At 41.6% G+C, this 7,737-nt stretch overlaps 1 long non-coding RNA gene across 1 annotated transcript; it reads right to left on the reverse strand.

The window, feature by feature from the left end:
• Positions 1-5,348: 5,348 nt before the first annotated feature.
• On the reverse strand, positions 5,349-7,727 carry LOC121400623. The gene is made up of 2 exons (XR_005965860.1): positions 7,564-7,727; positions 5,349-5,525 (listed from the first exon to the last, which is right to left on the reverse strand). It is a non-coding gene; the product is annotated as an uncharacterized LOC121400623 (long non-coding RNA).
• Positions 7,728-7,737: the final 10 nt, after the last annotated feature.

Raw genomic sequence — 7,737 nt, forward strand, 5'->3', positions numbered from 1 at the left:
AGAGAGAGAGATGAGAGCCTTGCGGAGTCGGCAGGAAGACCTAGTTATGCACGAGTCGGAGCAGCTTAGATCAGCCGGGAGACGCATGACACCCCGTGGCCCAACTTTGAAAGCGATGAATCATTTGTTTGATTAGGCTTTGGTGCAGTAATCAGCTTACTATAGCTAATAACAAAATACACCCATTTCACCTCTATTCATTTAGACTTACTCCCCTTATAACAAAGGGTAGGAGGCTTTAGCAAGAGAGGGAATACAGGGTTAGTGGAATCAGCTCCATATTCAAGTTGATCCAGGACTGTTCCATTGCCATTATTGTTTAGAGCGTCAAAGAATTTTTCCGCCTCTGAGGAAATTGGAGATCGGAGCTTACGAGAGGCTTTTTTTTTTGCCTTTCTCTTGACAGGGCTAAGCATTAGAGTGCATAGGATCTGACAGTTGCAGCTATCTGAGCGAGAAGTATGAGCGAGAGGAACGTTGAAGGTGGGATGATATGGCTTCGGTGAGGCATAATTTATTAACATCACCGTGGATAAGTGTACGGGTACCAGTTTCCAACATATTAACACCTTCAGATAAATTATATAAGTAATAGTTATTGCTCACCTTCATTGCCAAAATGCTTTGTCTTCTTCTGAGTGATGTAATTGGACTTTGTGCTTTCCTCAAAATCACATATGATTTTCACATTTGGGGAGAATCACATAATTCAGTATGGATAGGTTCATCTGGCTTTATATCATCAACCTAGAGAGAGCATTATAATTCTAATACACACAGTGACTTAATAATAGGTGAAGCAGACCCTGCAACCTTGGGGGGGGGGGGGGTCTGGGACCAGGTGCAGGGCAAAAAGGCAATTGTGGTTGAGTTAGCTGAGAAATGTGCTGTATGTGTGACTCACAACCGCACTGTATTTTTGCATATAGTTTGTGTGCATAGTAGCAGTAGACCCAGACTTATCCCTGTTTAAAGGATACCCAGCCACATTTGGGCAAATAAATGCAATGCAAGCAAATAAAGAATCCCTGAACTTCCTCAGCTTGAACCTCACTCAAGAATCTTTAGGGGAGTAGATAGTAGACAACCCTACTTACTTTACACATATGTAAGTCAGACACAGCGGTGTAACTACGTTACTGGGCCCTACAGCAAAATCATTTTAGGGCCCCCAAAATATCCAGAGGTTGGCCTGTTTTACATATATATATTAAAATGACTCATTAATTAGGGTGCCATGGGGCCCCCCTATACCTCCTGGGCCCAGTGGGGTAACTACAGGGGAAGCAGGGGGTGCAATTGCACCAGGGCACACTCCCCCTCTGGCCTGTCGGATATTGTGCGACAGTAAGTAATCTGCGCATTTAGAGCATCTAAATGGGTGCCGGGTGCATTGCCTGTGCATTGGAAGCTGCAAGTTACGTTACTTCCTGGGCCCCCCCACCTTTGCAGCGACAGGGTCTGTTTTCTCTGTAAAGCCCTGGTCAGACATACAGTGCTTTTCAAAAGTACTGACCCCCTTGGCATTTTTACCTATTATGTTACATTCCAACCTGTAATATAAACAGGTCTTAATCTTTTTATGTGATGGATCTGCACAAAATAGTCTTAGTTGGTGAAATGAAATAATATATATATAAAAAATAAAAATTGGCATGTGCATATGTATTCACCTCCTTTGCCCCTAAGAAATTCTGGTGCAACCCATTACCTTCAAAAGTCACGTAATTAGTGAAATGAAGTCCACCTGTGTGCAATCTTAGGGGCTACTTTTCTAAGGGTCGAAGCGAATATTAGACATGAATTTTGAAATAAATTTTTGTAAAAATTCGGCCATCAAATAGTCTACTATGACCATTCGATTCAAATTGTAAAATCCTTTGACTTCGAAAATCGAAGTACTGTCTCTCTAATAAAACTTCGACTTTTTTACTTCACCAGATAAAAGCTGCCAAAATGCTATGTTAGCCTATGGTGACCTTCTAGACTATTTTTCTAAGTTGTTTTTTATCAAAGTAAAATCGTTTGTTCGTATGCTAAAATCGGTTGAATCCATTTTATTTCAATTGCAGGAATACTAAATTCGGTGAAAAATACTTCGACTTGATATAAATGTCAAATTTTAAAGTATTTTCTACTTCTAAATTTGACCCTTAGTAAATCAGCCCTCAGTTAAAAATAGGAAGGAACATTTTGAATCTGCCAAAAGGCATTTGGGCGACTCCCCAAATTTATGGAGGAAGATGCTCTGGTCAGATGAGATGCCAGATATGTCTGGCACAAAAATTTTTTGTGCTTCAAATAAAATTCAATAAATTTCATCAAATTTTTGTAGAAGCAAAACAGTGGCTAAACATTGTGCAGAGCCTTGACTCGACCCAGTGGGTTTAATGTGTATGATCGGTGATCATGTTGTTGACAGTGGATAATACTAGAAATTAATGGGCATCCTGTGAAGAAATGGTGCCAACGTATACACCAGATACAGCACAGCCATTTAAGGACTAGCTGACTGATGAAAGTTTTAATCTTTTTGTCTGCTTTTTTTGGCCACATCCCATTTTTGATGACATCACTTCTGTTTTGCAGCAAGACAACTTCCGATTTCATAATGGCAGTGTGCAGGCTTGCAGATAAGGTTGTTGCAGTTTGGATTGGGTAGCAGGTACAAGCAGGTAAAATTGCAGAATCTTGGTCTGGCTTGTAGCTCTGGGTCAGGTCCAAGTTCCAGCAATTTGGACCGCATAGAACATAATAGAAGCTAAAATAAAAAACAATAATTGAAAAAATATATTTGAACTTCATACCTTGTTCTCAGGAGACATATTTTTTTCATCCAAGCCTGCCATTACTTAAATACTTAAAGTCTCAATCGAAATCCTGTTAAATGCAAATAATTAAGAGCTGTGCAATAGCAATTTGATAAACCTATTGTACATGTTCAAATTAAAAAATATATATTTAACAACAGAACATGCCTTGAAATGTTGCATTTCTGCATTATGTTTATATATTTATTTATGTGAATTGACAATAAAAATGCATGAGAAAAAACCTCTGCCCAAAACCTAAGAGGGCACTAAGAACAAATGTATGACTAGGGTGCCATGAGAAATAGTAATGTATTTAGCTGCACAGTGTCACAAAGGTTAGCTAAAATACACTGATGCTGGAAACATGAGGAATACAATGAAGGAAAATATACATGATACTAAACTCTTTTCTTGAAATACACAACCAACCTCTTGTAAATAATATAATTCACATCACAGAGAGCAATCAACTTGATTTCAGATGAGAGTTCCATACACCTGTGTGCTCATAAAGGCTAGTTGCTATACCAACAAGTTACTTGACAAACACAGCTACAGGAAATTGATTTAGGATGTATGCCACCTAGTGGATAAATTAGGGTTTGCAGCCCCCATTGTGCAAACATAATAGTATGGGGCAATACATCCATTTACAAAAATGCAGATTGATTTATTTACATGATTTATTTATTGCCTTGTGCAAACTTGACAATACATTTATCAATATGGCACCTTTCATCCATTGACCCCAACATTATGAAAATATATTGGCAGACTCAATTATCATTATGATGCAATTTATTCATGGATGCAATGTCAAAAACCTAATTTATTCACATGGAACCAAACATGTCGGCAGGTCAATTTACCCTAACATACACTATCATTTCTACAACTTTACTAATATTCTCTTTCCATTTCTCTAATTTACTGATAGAATAGACTTGGGAATACAGATGGGGCATACGAGAGCAGCCATACACAGGCAGATCTGTAAGTCTAGCCTAACACGTCTACACTCTATAGCAATTGGCATTGGCAAAGACCAATTAAAAGTTGAGGACAGTACTTCAAAGAAAAAAGTAATTTTATTTATAATTTTATTATGGCAATGCCAAACCAAGCCATTCAGTGCACATGGATTGTCAGAGCAGAAGGAAGTCGACCATTATTTTCTCTACCAGTGTAACTACACCAGTAAAAAAAATAGCTACCATGGAATAGACATAATAATGGCACACGGGGCCCTACATCTGCTTTTCTCCACAGGTATAGAAAGATAAATATGGTTCCAATTCGCTCCTTCCTATATTTTTATGGACAGGTACAGAATTGTCCTGTGTGCAGACACACAGAGCAGATGTGAAATAAGGGCTGCGTATCTGCACATAGGCAACTACCATACCTGTCCCTGAAATACAGGAAAGAGCAGATTGGAAGAACATGCATCTTTCTACAAATCTGGAACCATTAGCCTTTTGTTTGAAAACATTGGTCAACGCACATTTGTCTTGCCACACTTTTAATGTTATATAATATAAAGTGCTGATGTACAAAGTGGTCGGGAAAACATCACTTTAAAAACACATGATTTCAGTCAAATAACATTGCGATCAGTCAGTGGTGTACAGGGGCATTTTTTAGAAGTTGTCTGCAGGAATATATACACTGCATGGAGGCAGGGTTCCAAGAGCTGTGGAGAAGCAGTGCAGGTCATTGCCTAGAGCAGGGAACCTGTGAGCAACATTCAGAAGTAAAAGTAATTGGGGACCAACACTAGCATGAAAAATGTTCTTGGGGTGCCAAATAAGCACCGTGATTGGCCATTTGGTAGCCCCTATGTGGATTGTCAACCTATCTTGAGGCTGTTTGGCAGTGCACCTGTTTTATCTGCAACCAAAACTTGCCTCCAAGAATAGAATTTAAAAGAAGCACCTGATTTGAGGCCACTGGGAGCAACATCAACACGGTGCAACTTTTTGCTCATGAGCCACTGGTTGGGATCACTGACCTAGACTTTCAAACGTGGCAGAATGGTACTAGTCGAGAAATAATCAAATCTGACATTGAGTTTAATGGCATCCTCCTATGGCCAAAAAATTGTGAAAAACACCTGTAGCAACTGGAGTAGTTAGTTGCAAATTGAAGAAATAACCAGTGGCACTGGAGGTTTCAATTATATTTCTACAAGAATAAATGAAAGCAGCCAATAAAGACATAGTGGATACATGAATGATACATTTCTTGGTGTTCTCAAAAACTAAAGCTTAAACAAGAGTTCTACTTTATTTTAACTGATTAAAACAAAAGTGTGGTGAAAATACATTTTCTCTGTTTGTGCAAAATGAATTGCACACATATTACTGAACTACAGCTCCCAAATACCCTGAAAGTCTTTAGCCAGGACTTACAATGCAATCAACTAAGGCTGACTCTGACAAATGTAACGTGCATAGTCTATTTCTAGCCAAGTAGATAAATTTACCTATTCGATTCTAAAAAGTGGCCAAAGAAACTGTACATCAAACAAAAAAGTAATTTTATTTATAATTTTATTAAAACATGAAGCAGGATCATACAACAAATCTAAGACACAATAAATAAAACCAAAGATTTTCTTTAGAGTACCACTTCCATTCCTGGCAAAACAATAGAAAACTGCACAAAATGATGGCGACAAAAGGAGTCAGGATGTGAGGAATCCAACAGCAGCTGTAAAATAAAGAAAAAAAATAAATGAACACATTCTTATCTAAATAAATTGAAAAAACTGATGTCATTAAACAATTACTAAAATTAAATAGTTCTGTGAATTAAAGGAGGAGATAAGTCCACATCTGACCCCACTCAGTTTGTACCCCTCCCTGCTTCCCCCTGCACAGTCTTACCCCTGAATCCTTCTCGCTCAAGAAATAGCGACCGGAAAAGCAGAGTGAGTGCTCCCAGCCACCATCTTCTAAATCTCATGAATCGAGTGGATTTTTGGTACATGCGCAGTTGTAGTGAATTTCTGGGTTTGAAAAATACGCATGCGCCGAAAAGAGACGGGATGTGCTGAGGAGGAGAAAGAAGAAAACAAGATGGTGGCTGGAAGCTCCGCTACACTCACACTGCTTTTCCAGTCGCTATTTCTGGAGGGAGAAGGATTCAGAGGTAAGACTGTGTGTGGGGGGGGGGGCAGAAGGGCAGTTAACATCAAGGGGGGTTGAATTCTCCTTTAAGTTATAATAAAAAGGGATAAGAAGCCATATCCCACTACAGGAGGATGAGGGATTTCTGATATCCAAGATTGGCACAGTGACCTCCCACCTAGGGTTGCCACCTTTTCTAGAAAAAAAAAAATACCGGCCTTCCTATGTTTTTATGGTTTTTCCCTATACTTAACATTGCAATCATGCAACATTTTTACCAGCCAGGCCAGGAAATACAGGCCAGCTGGCAACCCTACTCCCACCCCATCGACTTTCAAATATACAGTGACTCCCCTTCCCCCCGCTAAAGGGCACAATAACACACAATCAACCCACAGAAGAGGCACAGTGACACCCCACTCATGCCACTGATTCAGAGGCACAGCCCCCCCCTTTACCCCAAAGAATTTCAGAGGCACAGTGATCCCCAACACCACAGAAAATCAGAGGCACAATGATCTCCCCATCGCCTACAGAAATCGAAACACAGCGATCCCCCCCAAAGCCCACAGAAAATCAGAGGCACAGTGATCCCCCCCATAGCCCACAGAAAATCAGAGGCACAGTGATCCCCCCCTATAGCCCACAGAAAATCAGAGGCACAGTGATCCCCCCCATAGCCCACAGAAAATCAGAGGCACAGTGATCCCCCCTATAGCCTATAGAAAATCAGAGGCACAGTAATCCCCTCCCCCATCGCCCACAGAAAATCAGAGGCACAGTGATCCCCCCTATAGCCCACAGAAAATCAGAGGCACAGCGATCCCCCCCCTATAGCCCACAGAAAATCAGAGGCACAGCGATCTCCCCTATAGCCCACAGAAAATCAGAGGCACAGCAATCCCCTCCCCCATCGCCCACAGAAAATCAGAGGCACAGTGATCCCCCCTATAGCCCACAGAAAATCAGAGGCACAGTGATCCCCCCTATAGCCCACAGAAAATCAGAGGCACAGTGATCCCCCCCATAGCCCACAGAAAATCAGAGGCACAGCAATCCCCTTCCCCATCGCCCACAGAAAATCAGAGGCACAGTGATCCCCCCTATAGCCCACAGAAAATCAGAGGCACAGCAATCCCCTCCCCCATCGCCCACAGAAAATCAGAGGCACAGTGATCCCCCCTATAGCCCACAGAAAATCAGAGGCACAGTGATCCCCCCTATAGCCCACAGAAAATCAGAGGCACAGCAATCCCCTCCCCCATCGCCCACAGAAAATCAGAGGCACAGTGATCCCCTCCCCTATAGCCCACAGAAAATCAGAGGCACAGTGATCCCCCCTATAGCCCACAGAAAATCAGAGGCACAGTGATCCCCCCTATAGCCCACAGAAAATCAGAGGCACAGTGATCCCCCCTATAGCCCACAGAAAATCAGAGGCACAGTGATCCCCCCTATAGCCCACAGAAAATCAGAGGCACAGTGCAGTGACCCCCCCATCACCCACAAAAAAATCAGAGGTACAGCGATCACCCCTATAGCCCACAGAAATCGAGGCACAGTGACCCAGTTAACTGCCCTAAAACCTAGGGTAGAGGTTGCAGCCTGTAACAACTTACATCAGAAGTTGGCAGTTCCAGAGATTAAGCTGCACGTCCTTTGAAATGTTCGCTGCCTGCCCGTACAATGCATTAGCGCTTCTGCTTATTTGAATCTACCGCCCAATAATGGATAATGCGCAATGGAGCGGTCACATGGTATGATCACATGACCGTGACGTCAGGTCCTTTCCG

Source organism: Xenopus laevis, chromosome 2S (assembly GCF_017654675.1).
Source record: "Xenopus laevis strain J_2021 chromosome 2S, Xenopus_laevis_v10.1, whole genome shotgun sequence".
NCBI classification, from domain to species: domain Eukaryota; kingdom Metazoa; phylum Chordata; class Amphibia; order Anura; family Pipidae; genus Xenopus; species Xenopus laevis.